Raw genomic sequence first — 15,633 nt, forward strand, 5'->3', positions numbered from 1 at the left:
GAAGAGAACTGCCCAGGAGTCTAGGTTAAGGGTGGGCAATCATTTGCTGGGACGGCCACGTGCTAAGCCATCCCTCCTAACCGCCTTCAGGGTGGGAGCGGGGGTCTGGGGAGGCGGATTGGAAATGCGGCCATGCCCGAGGCAGCACTGAACTACCTGTGAGCCAGACCGTGGACTCGTTTTAGAGCCGCCCCCCACCTGCCCCGGTGCTGCTGATTTGGGGGTTGTGGCAAATCCGGAGGTTGCCATCAGCACCCGCGGCTGGTCTGGAGCCCGGTAAAAGCTGCTGTGGGCAGAAGTGGCTGGCTCCAAGCCAGGCTGGCTTCTTTTTGTGGGGCATATTTTTTTTTCCCTCCCCAGTACATATTTATATGAAAAATGCACTTCAGGCGCAGGTCAATCCATTCCTCTTTTGCCAGACCAAGACACGATTTTATTTCACTAAATACAGGACCTTCTATTTTTCTTTCCCATTTTCCTCCTGCAATCAAAATACCCACAATTTTAGCTGCTTGACATTAAAAAATTTCAAAGAAAAGGAAGGTGCTTACCAATTTGTATCATTCTGTTTTTTACATGACAATTAAAACTTCCAAGCACCAAAACAGAAAATCAACAAATGTAATTTTCTACTAAAAGGCTATTAAAAACATTTCCGTGTTGCCATCATGGTGTTATTATTTATGGAGCCAACAGATGGTGTTTTTTTTCTCCTGGTAAATTGAAGTGCCCCTTCCTATCTACCCCATCACATAATATCATTTGACATCATTATTATACTTAAGCACTTTAGGTACAAATTATCCCAGGCAAAAAGCAAGAACATTGGGGAAAATAAGTGACCCATTAACCCAGTTTAATTCTCAACCGATTTGTTAAAGTCAGATCTTTCTTTTTTAAGACGAGCAATAGTGATGATTCAAGATGGGGAAATCCAAATTGAAAGAGGTAGCAAATTATGTCCCAGAAAGTATTAAATTAACACCAACTGGAGGAAATATTCACATTTTTCACTTCTGTGGAGGAACAGGACACACACAATGTAAAACATTTCTTTTGCAAGTTATCTTGAGGAGAAAAGACAGCAGGCAGGGTGGACAAGCTAGCCTCAAACTGACCCATTAGAAGGGCCCACGATCTTATCGTATTTATTGATGTTAAGGTCGTTTGTTGGTCATATGCAAGTCTGGCATGGAGAACTGTTGCATTTGAAAAGCAATCCTGAGCCATCATTCCCTTCTCTTTTCCAGTGCAAACAGAAATAATTTCTTATCTATAATTCACACTCTATAAAGATAGGCTTCTAAAACATTGGTGACAGCAGACATTATCAACCTTACACATGGCTCTCAGCCTTAAAAGCGCTTATAATTTATGTTCACCTATTCCTAAAGAACCCTACCTAAAAAACCTAAATCCTGTTAAATATCTCCAATAATTCCCCTGTTCCAACTTCTTCCATCTTAAAAAGCAGCTTCAGAAAATACCTAGACTCTCAGTTGGGAGTTTTGGAGTTGCTCTCCTCGCTCCTGAGCTTCCCTCTCAACTGGCATGATTGAGAATTCTGGGCCTGCTCATTTGAACAAAACAGACCACGGAGACCAGTCAAGGAGACCTCCATGGTGGTCAATAGTAAAGCTTTATTAGCAGACAGCTTCAAAATGTAAATATGCTGCATGGGTTCCTTCACTGTCCACCTTGTGTTCTTGCGCAATAAACTTGTAAGCGTGTTTTCATTTTTTATAATTTTAAAACGAGCCTTGAGCCAAACACTAAAATCCACAACCGCTTTGAGCAGATTTCTTCAAAATTAAAGGGGATGGGTTTGTGTCAAATAACCGATGCGACTGTCAGATAATTGATGACACTTTGCTTTCCGCTAGCATTCAAAAGCTAATATAAGACAATGAATTAGATGAGCTGATATACTATGACCCAGATAAAAATAAAAGAAGAGACGATATTTAAAGGTATGCCCTCATGGACAGAGTACCATTTTCAGGGCTTTCCCTCATCTGCCACTCACATTTTCTTACATCTCCAGCAGCAAGCAATGGCTGCTCACCTCAAATTTAAACTCCTGAACTTTACAAGCAAGCCGCCAACTGTACCTCCTATCTCACACCGTCCCTTACCTAATTATTTGTACCCGTGTCATAGTCGCTTTTCCAACCAAACAAACCTACACACAAACACAAGTCTGGCTCCGTGTTGTTGCACCTCTCTCAAACGACCTTGTTCCTTCAAAATGATTAAACCCCCTTCATTGCATTATTTACCCAAAGTATTTCCTGAAAACCTACTGAGCTAGAGCACTGGACTAGAAGAATACGATGGGATCCTTGCTTTTGAAGAGCTTGCAGCCCACTGGGAAAGACAGGTTGACAGATTGATGCCAACCTCCTTCAGACTGTCTTAGTTTGAACCCCTCCTGGCTACGATCGTGCTATTGAGTTGAGAAAGTTGCACGTACATCTCTACAAATTAAACATCTTCCTGTTGCTTATTTGTGATCCTGCAGGTCTTCTATATGGTGTATACTTCTATATGTTGAATTTTGAGGTTTTTTCATTTGTGTATTTGTACTTGTCTTGCTCCCTCATTAGATTGTCAGCTCCTCGGGAGGAGGAGCCAGGCCTTGTTTTTCTTTTGTATCGCTACACAGGATGTAGAGCAAAAAATCTCTGTCTAGAATACTGCTAACTGCTTCATTATATGGTAGGTAGGTGCTGGAAAGGCCTATTTAGGGCCCATCTGTGCAGAGATGCATTGAATGTCCTAAAGTTGACTATCCTAGGATGTCTTTATCTATGAAAGACCTGCCAACGTTCTTCATGGGCTAGGCAATGCATCAACATCATCACAACTTTCAAGGGAATAGTTCAGATTTGGAATCTTAGTCCTCAGAGAAAGTATAAGAAAAATCATGAAAGAACCCACATTTCAAAATACCACGGTCTAGTGGAAAGAGCACAGGACTGAGAACCGAGGACCTGGGTTCTAAACATGACTCTGCCTTGCCTGCTGTGTGACCTTGGACAAGCCACTTAACTTCTCCAGGCCTCAGTTTCCTAATCTGGAAAATGGGGATTCGATAGCTGTTCTCCCACCTAACTAGACCGCAAACCCCATATGGGACAGGTACTGTGTACAATCTGACTAATTTGTACTAACTCCAGTGCTTAGAACAGTGCTTGACATGTAGTAAGCACTTTAGAAATGCCATCGTAATAATTACTATTATTATTACCTGAGGTGAAGCATCAGAACGTGACCAATGGATAGAAAACTTCAAAAAAAAAACATCTGGATGCAGCCAAATGGCTGAGTTAGAAAATTATAGTTTCACATTTTTCTGAGACTGCAAGTGAAAATGGATGGCTCCCCAGAGTTCATACCCTAAATTTTCTGTACAATTAATACCCTTTCCTCAATTGTTTCAGAAAAACATCTTCAGTTGCATCAGAAAAATGTGCCCAAGTTCAATGTAATATTCAGGTTGCCAAAACTAATAAAATCATTTCCTGAATCTCTGGCATCACTTTTTTAACTCTAAAAGTTGCCTACCACAACGTGATGACTAGAAATGGTAAGCAACAATAGTTAACTCCAATTCATGGAGACTGGATTTAATTTTCGTCAAGTATTTGTCAGTCGGCTAATACACTGGATGACCCTCGGTGAGCACTCAATAAATACCATTACTACTATGTTGAGGTTCTTCAACATTACAAAAAAGACCTCTCTGATGATGTCGAGGAGACTTCAAGAAGAGGTGACGAATTGATATTATTTACTGAGCATCTACTTTACGCACAGCACTCTACTAAGTGCTTGGGAGAGTGCAATAGAAGTAGAAGACAATCTCCATCTTCAAGGAACTTAAAACCTATCAAAACCCTACATACAGCTGTATGAACAAATAATTCAGATTTAGTGCTAGTCTTAGAACGGCAAAAGCACCACATCTGGCAGCCTGAATAATTTTTAAATTGTAGGATTTAACATCAAATATTTACCCACAGGGAATGGGTGTCTGATACATTCAGAATGAAAAACTATAGAAACTGATGAAACTAAATAACCCAGAGACTGCCGGACTGTCATTACGCTACAAGTTTCACCAGATAAGATACTGAATTTTTAATAGTGGACAAATAACCCTACTTATAGTTTTAGTATGCCTAAGTCAGAAGGAATTATCTTTACATAATTAAGAACGGACTATGCATCTCAGCCAAAATGACTCAATTCTCATTTTGTTTCTATTTTGGTTTTGAAAGTAAAAAACAGAGTGAGTTAGGTCATTTAGCCCTTTCTGGCACGGCAGAGTTGATAGCTGCTAAGGCCACCATCACTGTGGCGTACTGCAGTTAACCTTCATTGTAAGTTAATGACACCCTATCTCTGGCTAATACACAACCCACTGACAATTTCCATTTTTTTGTGCGATGTGCTTTGCTTTTACTTATAATCATCATGAGCCTCAGCAAGAAACCCTAAAGTCTTCCAAGTAAACATAAGAACATCCAGCCCAGCACTTTATCTCCAACAGTGACAACAAGGTGCTTGGAGAAGCCACGCAACAGTTGCTCTCCTTGACATCCATTCTAACATCTAGGGATGTACCATCTAGCATCCTTTACGCGTACCTTTATAGTTCAAATTTTCCTTCTAGTAACCCATTATGAGAATAAGCCTCTGTCATACCTAGGATGTGGCAGTCAGAACCACACACGGTGTTCCAGGTACTGGTAAACCGCGATCTTACAAAGTGACAAAATTATTTTCTTCTGTCCCCTTCCTGATTCCTTCATAGATACCAGAGGCAGCAATACCCCAAATCGCCTTGCAAATTACAAACACATTTTTTTCACTGTGTCAACAGCAAACTGCTCCAGACTCCAGCCCCTCACAGTGACAGAGATACTCTGGGACAGGACCAACTGGCTGTTTTACAGACTGCAGACGATAATCTGAAACCAAAGATTATGATACTTGATAAGCGCTTACTATATGCCAAACACTGTTCTAAGCACTGGGGTAAATCAAAGTTAATCAGGGTGGACACAGTCCCTGTCTCACATGGAGCTCACACTTTTATTCCCCATTTTACAGGTGAGGTAACTGAGGCCCAGAGAAGTGAAGGGACTTGCACAGTGTCACAGAGCAGACATATGGTGGAGCAGGATTAGAGCCCAGGTGCTGACTCCCGGGTGTGGACTCTATCCACTAAACCACGCCGCTCCTCAGTTCATGTCAGAATGGGATTCGAACTCATGACCCTAGCGGACACACTGCAATCCGAACACAGCGCCTTAGGCCACTTGGCCAAGGTGAAAATCTAAAATCTGGCCCTTCTGAGACATACTTGCGGGGAATGGGGAAAGGGAAAAGTCAGATCATTTTTTTTTTTAAATAAAATGAATCAGAAAGAAGTAACCATGAAACACTAGTCTGGGTTTCACAACAAAATGGTAGGTTTAGAGTTTCTTCTGTTTGCTCTTCAGCAGAATATAACAAAGAAATGATAATTCTAGGGATGTGCTAGATCAACATTAATTTTCGCTGTTGAAGAAAAAGAGGTTATGCAAAAATCAAAGCAGTTGTTGAATAAAAAAAACATGAAAAAGGGGAATCAACTGAAAACAAACATTTTCAATATAATAACCTACATCTATAGTGCTATTACTGTATACGTCTCCAAGTATTTTATGAAAGCTTGCTCTCACAACACCTCGATACTGAAAAATCTGAGCTTTTAAAAGACTTTAAGCATCTTGCAGATGTGTAGAGAAGCAGTGTGGCTTACTGGAAAGAACATGGACTTGGGAGTCAGAGGTCATGGGTTCTAATCCCAACTCTGCCACCTGTCAGCTGTGTGACTTTGGGCAAGTCACTTAACTTCTCTGTGCCTCAGTTACCTCATCTGTAAAATGGGGATTAAGACTGTGAGCCCCATGCGGTTCAATCTGACAAGCTTGTATCTGCCCCAGCGCTTAGAACGGGTGCTTGGCACATAGTAAGCGCTTAACAAATATTATTATTATTATTACCAATGAATCAATCAGTAGCATTTATTGAGTGCCACTGTGCAGAGCACTGTACTAAAGGGCTTGGGAAAATACAATAGACAAGATCCCTTCTCTTAAAGAGCTTACAGTCTAGCTGGGGAAACACAGTACATTCTAGATAGGAGGAAGAAGGAAAAAGGAATATGTATGCGAGGACATACTTCCAATGTCTGATTCCGAGAGTCTGTTAGAGTGCTCCGCAGTCAGTAAGTGCTCAGTATATGCTGCTGATGATAATCAAGGCCATAAAGTAGTCAGAAATGGAGTGTTTACAGGTCCTGTCAACATTTAGAATAATATTCCATTTTTAAAGTGATAAAACCAACTGTCAACAGGCCATCTGCTGCTCCAGCCTGGATAAGGTAATTTTTGTGTGTGTCAACAACAGACCTTTAGAGGCTAGAGGCCAAAGGTCAAAGTGGAAAATTAAATAGTTGGGGTTTTGGCCACTTGTTACTTATCATTATTATTATTTTTGTACTCGTTAAGTGCTTACTATGTGCCAAGCACTGCTTTAAGCACTGGGGTAGATACAAGTTAATCAGGTTGGACACAGTCCCTGTGGCACACAGGACTCACAGTCTTAATTCCCATTTTACAGATGAGGTAACTGAGGTGCAGAGGAGTGAAGTGACTTGCCCCAAATCATACAGCAGGCATCTGGCAGAGCAGGGATTAGAACCCAGGTCCTCTGACTCTCAGGCTCTGGCTCTTTCCATTAGGCCACACTACTTCCATCTGCTTTGGCAATAGCTGGGTCTCTGACAGTTGGCAATGAAGAAGGTGATGACAATTGCATTTGTCACTGAGTCACTTTTTAATTCTTATACTCATCAATGATTTTAAATGTGTTGATGAGTGAAGTTTATTTTAGGTGATTTGCCGTCAGCTTCCTGCTAAGAACCTCACCGGGAATCAGTGACAGAGCCCAGACAGAAATTTAGCACTCCCCAATTCTCTATTTCCCCTAATAAGGAAAAATAAGGACTGTCTTCTAAAGGATACAGAAAACTTCAGGAAATGCAATTTGACATTCAGTCACATATAATAGATTATATGAGGTCCAAACACCAGCATCTACTTGACTTACAAACAAGTCAGACCTGTTTTCTAAATGAGAGACTGAAGTATGGTAAATCCTTTAAGACGTCAGTCAGTCAACTGAGATATTTCTTTCTTGAGCACCAACAGATGCTTGGGATAGATGTTAAAGGAGAGAGCTAATCTCTGTTTTTTAAAAAGCTTCCATTCTAAGGGAATATTCACAGGTTAAAAAGAGCCCTTTTTGGACACTTAAGAGAATGTCCCTGAAATCTATATAATGGCATCAATATGATGGGCTGCTAGAGGGAAAATTAGGGTTGTAGCAGGAAAAGTTAGTATTATTAAATCACACCTCCATAACCATGAGGAGGTTAAGGAAAGGAGGGCACCACTGCAAGCTTCAGGTGGAGACAGACTGGGAGGAGCACAGCACTGACATTTCTTACGTTATGATCTTTCTTCCTCTCCTAGTCACAATTATCTTCCAGTCACTTCCATATTTTAGGAATAGCTCCTTCAATCTGTATGCTTAAACTCACTCTAATCTTAGTTGCAGATTTCTCCTACCACTGCACTTTCTGGTTCTGAGAAGACTCAATGTTACTTAGTTACCGGCCAAGGAGCATTTTTTTTTTCAAAAAAAGAAAAGCCGCTCCGTAGTTCTAATAGCCCTAAAAGGTGAATCATCCCCGTGATCCGGAACCCCACTGTAGAATATACTACCATAAATAAGCAAGATAATTTTTGATTAAACCTAAAGATGAAATTGAATACTTTTACCCAAAATATCAATAAGCAGGTTCTTTTGACATGACAAGAAATCAACTTCCAGGAGCCAGATGCTCTCCATGAATTCAGTAAGGAGACGGTGAGGTCGGTTTAAGCTCTCACCCTGTCCCGACTGGACTGCTACGTCAAGTCTCCTCACCAATCTCCCTGCTTCCATCTTCTCCCTTGTTCAGTCTATAGCATACACAGCTGCTGTCCAGATCTTCTTTCCAAAATGCCATTCTGCACATGTCTCTCCACGCCTCAGAATCCTTCAATGGTTACAGATACGTCTCTGCATCAAGCAGAAACTCCTGACCATTGGCTTTATGGAAACGGCGGAAAGAGCACGGGCCTGGGAGTCGGAGGACGTGAGTTCTAATCTCTGCTCCACCATTTGACTGATGTGTGACTTTAGGCAAGTCACTTAGTACAGTGCCCAGCACATAGTAAGCGCTTAACAAATACCATAATTGTTATTATTCTCTGTTCCCTCATCTGCAAAATGGCAATTCGGTACCCATTCTCTTTCCTCCTTAGACTTAGCCCCCTATGTGGGACCTGATGATCTTGTATAATAATAATAATTACGGTACTTGTTAAGTGCTTACTATGTACCAAGCACTGTTCTAAGCGTTGGGGTAGATACAAGTTCATCAGGTTGGACACAGTCGCTGTCCCATATTGGGCTCACATTCTTGATCCCCATTTTTTCTTATAGATGAGGTAACTGAAGCACAGAGAAGTTAAAAGACTTGCCCAAGGTCACACAACAGACAAGTGGTGGAGCCAGGATTAGAACCCATGACCTTCTGATTCCCAGGCCCGCGATCTATGCACTACACCATGGTGCCTCGGCACTTACTACAGTGCTTGTCATAGAGTAAGTGCTTAACAAATACCACAATTATTATTTTACTTCTTTTCGACTACATCCCAACTCTCACACTCTGTTTCTTCCAAACACAATGTTTTCGTGGGTCCTTATTCTCAACAATCCCAATCCCTGGCTCACACCGTTCCGCCTGCCTGGAATTCCCTTCTCTTTATCAACTCAGAACCTCTGCACTCACAACCTCCCATAGCAGTTGTGTACACACTGATTTACCTATTCTGTTCAGTCACTGCTTCCATCCCACTTAGTCTTTGAGCCCTATGGACTATGCCAAATCGGATTATCTTGTACCTAACCCCAGTGCTAGATACAGGGCTTGGCACATAGTAAGCACTTAATCAATACCATCATCATCATCATTCTTCTTCCTTTTCATAAATTATCCTGAGGGTGTCCCAATTTAGACTCTAAGCTCCTAGAGGGAAGGGAACGGTCTTCTACCTTCATTGTATTCTCCCAAGCACTTAGTGCAAGTGCTCTCCACTCAGTAGGCACTCAATGCTATTAACTGATGGATAAAAGCATAGAAACAAAAATTTCGTTCATGGGCCCCAATCTCGAGTTATTTGAATAAAAATGAAAAGAATTTTGCAATGAAAATCATGAGTACTGTATAATTATTTTATACCTTGATTAAATCAGGTGACAATCTTATTTCATTTACTGAAAAATGGTGCTACAGTCAAAGTCAGAAGTCTCCAGACAGTAGGAGTTACTAGCTCCGGCACTACCCTCCTCTCCCAGGCAGTGAAAGTTATAACACCAGTAGACATTTTTTTACACCATATTGGGGCTGAGATTAGGAATAAATGCCAGCGCTCAGAGCTAAGCACAGAAACCCAGAACCGAAGTGGCAGCCTGGGGTTCAACTGAGTGAGCATGCACTGAGGATATCTGTGGAGTTGAGAAAAAATGACCACTCAAATCCATTTAATAATAATAACAATAATGATGGTATTTGTTAAGTGCTTACTATGTGCCAAAGACTGTTCTAAGCGCTGGGATAGATATAAGGTTATCAAGTTGTCCCATGTGGGGCTCACAGTTTTAATCCCCATTTTGCAGATAACTGAGGCACAGAGAAGTTAAGTGACTTGTCCAAAGACACACAGCTGACAAGTGGTGGAGCCAGGATTCGAACCCACGACCTCTGGCTCCCTAGCCCATGCTCTTTCCACTAAGATCCGCTGCTTCATTGTTAAGTCCATTTCACCTTGGACTTAGGACCCCCTCCATGTTGTAGCAATTAAGCGCTTACTGTGTGTGCAGAGCACTATACTAAGCACTGAGAACAGACAGGTGAGAATTCAGCACGATCCCTGCACTCAGGGGGCTCACAATCCAAGAGGGGCTTCACCTACCCCCCCTTCCAACATTAAGCAAATGAACCAAGCAGAAAGACAGAGAGCGAGAGAGTGTGTTTCTAAATGTGAGAGGCTGTTGGTCACTGTGGGAGAGTGCAGTGTGGGAACCTAGTGGTAGAGTGTAAGTCTGTGACAGGTGAGTGTGCAAATCTTTTTTTTAATCAATTCATTGCTCCAAAATAAGAGACTAATTGCAACACAAATGTTTTGTGGACCTCTGCCAATAATTTTATTATTTTACCCACTTCGAAAATAGGTATGGTCTATCAGATAAATGTAAACAGAAATGTTGACTCGAGCCTGATCTATCAGAATCGGTCAGTCTTGATGTAAACTATCCGCAACACACAGATTGGAAATTCACAATCCAGAAAGGAGGCATTTTAATAGTAGAGAATGGAATGGATCTTGGCTGAGTGTAAATTAGGTTTTAAAAGAGAGACAGAGAGCAGCTGCATTACCCAGAAAACTACTTACAATCTGCATGGTATTTTGGCCCAGTATAAATCGGGATATCCTTTCCCTAGAGTCCAACTAACGTATTTCTTGTGGCCACATTTCTCAAAATGAATGTCAGAGCTCAGCTGCCAGGCTGCCACTCACCTGGCAAGCTGGAGTACCCCACATTTTTCACAGGAGAAAGTGGAAGATTAAGACGAGGCCAAGTCAGTGCTTTCCATGGACCTGTTCCTGGTTTGCACTTTTGGGTCCAATTTCCACACTATCTTCCTACCCCGGGGAATCAATCAATCAATCATATTTATTGAGTGCTTACTGTGTGCACTGTACTAAGCACTTGGGAGAGTACAATACAACATAACAGTTCTTGGACCTTTTCAAAGGGGAGAATCAGTTTAAAAATTAGGTAAATGATCAGGAGAGGTAGGGCCTGTTGTGAAAATCAAATAATATTCATGTCTGCTCTACCAGAAGACTTCAATCAAAAAAAAAAATACTCTAGTCTTCAAGATAAAAATTTTGAGCTTTTCCTGGAAGCACAATGAACTCTTTTAAGGAAAGAAAATACTCATTACAGTGGTGGTGGTGGTGGTGGTGATAATGAGAATAATCTCCCGGATTCTCCCGTCTGCATAGGAGAAGCAGAAGGACACCTCTGTCAATTTGCAGTAGAGAAGAATAAGCTGTATTCATGATAAAACACTGAGGAAAAAGCATATTTCCTAGGAAGCCTTCCCTGCTTAATTTCTCATCTCTCCACCGTATTTCCCCCCACACTGCTTCTCTTGAGTCCTCACTCCCTAAGCACCAATAACACTCACTCAATCCCCCAGCACTTACAGATGTTTCTTTAAGCTCATTTGCTTTCCCTATCTGTAATTTTAGTGTCTGCCTCCCCTACTGCTAGACTGTAAACTCCTTGAGGCCAGGGATCATGTCTAAGTCTACAGTACTCCCTCAGGAACTTAGTACAATTCCCTAAACTGAATAAGCATTCCACAAACGCTATTTGATAGAAAAGAAATTTGAAAAAGTGGAAAACATGTGTTTAGGATCACATTTGTGGATTTAATATTTCAGAATTAAGTAGTTATACTAATGAGGCAAAAGGTGGGTGGTCATGCTGGCAGAATCTAGCCTTGTCCCTCTGTCTTGATGGTTCTTGGCCTCTACTCATGCAGCCACTCTGTCCACTGTACCCTTACAACGTCTACTCTGGCACAAGCCCTCGCTACCTCCCCGCTGGATCGCTGTAACAGCCGCCTCTTTACCTACCCTTCTGCCTGAACCCTTCTTCAGGCGGTCATAGGTACAAACACACCTATCGTCTTTCCAAAGCACTGAACAAGCACATTGCTCCTCTTCAAAAAATTCTCCAATGATTACCTCATTACTTTTTGCATAAAACACAAAGTTCTGACCATTGGTTTCAAGGTTACCGGTTGATTGCTTTTTGCCTATCTGCCCTCTTTTCTCATTCCATCCCTTCTCACGCTCTTTGCTCTGCCTAGGCAGACCTCTTAAACGTCCTCACTTTTGACTTTCCTACCTGCAACTAGTAATGACCTCCCAAATCAGCCGCCCCCCAAATCTCTCCCCCCTCCTTCAAAGCTGTTTTAAAAGACTATCTCTTCAAACAAACGGTATTTATTGAGCAGTTACTGTGTGCAGAACACCTCTTCTTTGAGAGGTTCATTTCTGTACATTCCTGGAGGGCAGGGATCTTTCATTCTGTGCTCCCAAGCATCTAGTACAGTGCTCTGCATATAGTAGGTGCTCAAAAAATCCTGATGATGATGAGTCACTGAGCAATCTTCCCACCTTTCTGTTCATGACTTCCTCTTAGGCATCTCGGCCTTCATGCATTTATCTGTTTACTTATTATTGAAACCCACCAGGGTTTGGTTATCTACATCAACTCTCTCACTCTTTCAACCTGCCAATTTATGTCTGCTTGTCTTTCCCATTAGATTATAAGCAACTTGAGGGCAGTGATCACATCATCTACTTCTTTGGAATATCCCCACACGTGTCCAGTACAGTTTTCCACATACAGTAGACACAAAACAAATATTGCTGGTGATTATTGGAAGCAGATTGGCAAAACTGGTGACGATTCTGCTGTCAATACATTTCGGCTCGCCTCATGATGAAGCCAAAACAAGACCAAATGTTGCAGATTGGAGCGGGCAAGGGCACAGAGGCTGCCTTGCCAGTGATTTCCCTTCACAACGAGAATGAGGGAAGGGGCAAAGAGAAACTTGGAAATGGGAAAGTTGGGATCAGCAATACCACGTAACTAGAATCACCACTACCCTGCTGGCTGTGGATTCTAGAAGATGCACTAAAATTATGCAACAAGCATTAGCCTTCCATCAAAAATTAGGGAAGGAATCTGCACCTTACAGGCATACCCCATGATACAACTGGGTTTCATTCCTTGGGAATGTGGTTGTATCATGGGGTAAGTTTTCCCCTAGACATACATGCTACAAATCGACTCCTGGAAAAGTAATAAGAAATTCCTTTACATGCTACATGCTAGAATGATAAATATCAACTAAAGTACTTGTTTAATCTTTTTTAAGGAAATTCCAAACAAAACATCACAATATTCAAGAAGTGAGGAGTAGTAATATGATTGAGAGTCGTCGCAGGAGGTTGAAGAAATAGAAGCTTATTTTGCTGACTTTAGTAGTGAAGAACTTGTTGAAAACTGGATCGAACAGCAGCCTTCTTCTTCTTCTCCTTCATCTCCTTCTCATTTTTCTCCTTCTCATTCTTCTTCTTCTTCCTCATCTTCTTGTTTCAGGCTAAATCCCACTGCCCCAGGGAGAATAGAATTGGCGAGAACGAGACTGTGAGACTGTGTGAATGGTGCTGAGCAAACCACTAGCACCATCATCAACTCCACCTTGCATGTTCTTGGTTCCGAGGCTTCAACATTGGTCTGAGGTTTATCTGCAGCTTGTGGTGGGAGACTTCACCCAACAGGCTAAACAATTCTGTGCTCCTCTGAACTCATCTCTCCATTAGGATCTTCTTCTTCTCCTTCTTCTTCTTCTTCTTCCTCATCTTCTTCTCCTCCTCTTCTTTTTCTTCTTCATCTTAAAAGATTCATCTGCTTTTTTGAAAAGTGAGGCAAGGTTTTTTTAATCGCCAAATTTTCGCTGCTGCTGGAGAAACCAAACCTTCTTCTTCATCTGTTTCACCACCTCACAACGCTACATTGGACTGTCAGAGTTTGAGGAGATACTCGTTGGAAATTCATTATTTCTGAATGAGGCAATTAACTAACTTATTGACAGCTGCACCATCCATTGCTAAATCAAGGTGCCTCCCCAGTTTAACCATTTCTTTAGTTATCTGTTCAGTGGTCTCTTCAATGCTTTGAAAATCTGACACAAAATGTGGGCAGTTTCCTCCAAGATTCACTCAGTGGTGATGGCTTAATCTCAGCTCAGGTAGGGAGGGGCGGGGAGGGATTTACTTACCTGTAGCGCTCGGCCAGAACATCGGAACCGGTCGGGCGTTTGCGTGGGGCAAAGCATCAAGCAATTCAGGCTGGATCCCTGGGGTGGTTGTACCGTGGGGTGGCTGTAACCTGGGGTAAGGTATCAAACAATACTGGTTGTATCCCCGGGGTGGTTGTATCGTGGGGTGGTTGTAACCTGGGGGATGCCTGTATTAGAAGAATGAACCCAAGAATGTGTTGGAAAACAGTCACTTCAAGTTGTATTGGGACATTCATGATGATAGACCAACACATCCTAGCCAACAGAGTAGATATCACGTTGTTTGGTACAACCAAAACAACCAAAAAAATCCAAGTGGAATTTATTACCATATTTTTCTGTTTCCCTGAGCAAGAATACACCCAGTTCTCCTATAACACGAGGGCTAAGGTCTGGCCAAACTTCGCGTTACGGAAAACTCGCTCTGTAGGACTCGCTTGTTTCAAAGCCACACACACAAGCAGTTTTTTCAATAACACGGTACGCTGAGCCCCAAACAGGCTCGCACCGTCAGAAGAACGTTCCCTCGCTGAAAACAGGCGTTAATGGCAGAACTGAGTGTATTCCAAAAACATACGCAGAAAAGAAAGGTAAGATCCTGGGTCTAGAGGAGGAGCTGAAGTAAACATGGAGACTGAAGTGAAGTATAGCAAGGAAAAGTCAATTATCTCAGATATCCTGGCCTCAATTCAGAAGGCGGCATTACTGAATACTTGTCACAGAACCAGGAGATTAACAAAAATCTCAATAATAGATCATTGCGGAAGTACTTGGTTAATGCCTGAAAAGTTATAATATGCGAAGACCAGATTGATGTAAGAAATACAAATTAACAACAACAAGTGGAGAGCACTATGTTGTCAAGTGCAAACAAAAACAATCAAAAAGCCTCCAAGATCCTGAAAATACGGCTAGAGAATATGGAGAAAATGGCCCATTACAGAAGATGCAGCAAAACAGAACACTGTGCCACTATGGAGTTACTTGCCTTTTTCACATCCATTTTAGCATTTTACTCAAGTCATGTGATATGCACACCCCTAAGTATTATTTCTACAACAATCACCCCAGTTTTTCCACACTGGGGATTCTGATACTCGATTGCATAAGGCAACAACGGCTTGATAACGTGAATTTAAAGTGATAATATCGCCATTAAAACTATGAGGAAACAGTAATTTTCTTCGAAGTCTTACCATTACATCTTTTGCTGTATGAATTACCAGAAGAAACTACAACCACCTAAAATGCAGTTCCGTTTCGTTACCCATTACACAGACTGGAAAGAGGATTTAAGGGACATCTTCCAACTGGTCTACAAACTTATTATTTATTGTTAATTAACAGTCTGCAGAGAATGTACGTTAAAATCATGATCAATTTCACCAGTTATTTAGTGGCCAGGCACTGGGAAAAATGCACATCTGAATCTTCCAGGCTATAGAAAAAGTGTACTGAAACACTGGGCTCACTATGCTTGAGTAGTAAACACCGGGGAAAACTCTGAATGAAGA

At 41.7% G+C, this 15,633-nt stretch overlaps 1 protein-coding gene across 7 annotated transcripts in view; it reads right to left on the minus strand.

The window, feature by feature from the left end:
* SMARCA2 (SWI/SNF related, matrix associated, actin dependent regulator of chromatin, subfamily a, member 2) overlaps positions 1-15,633 on the minus strand; it is a 168,939-nt gene that overhangs the window by 9,461 nt on the left and 143,845 nt on the right. The gene's annotated exons all lie outside the window — the stretch shown is intronic.

The sequence above is a fragment of the Ornithorhynchus anatinus genome, chromosome X5, assembly GCF_004115215.2.
Source record: "Ornithorhynchus anatinus isolate Pmale09 chromosome X5, mOrnAna1.pri.v4, whole genome shotgun sequence".
Lineage (NCBI taxonomy): Eukaryota > Metazoa > Chordata > Mammalia > Monotremata > Ornithorhynchidae > Ornithorhynchus > Ornithorhynchus anatinus.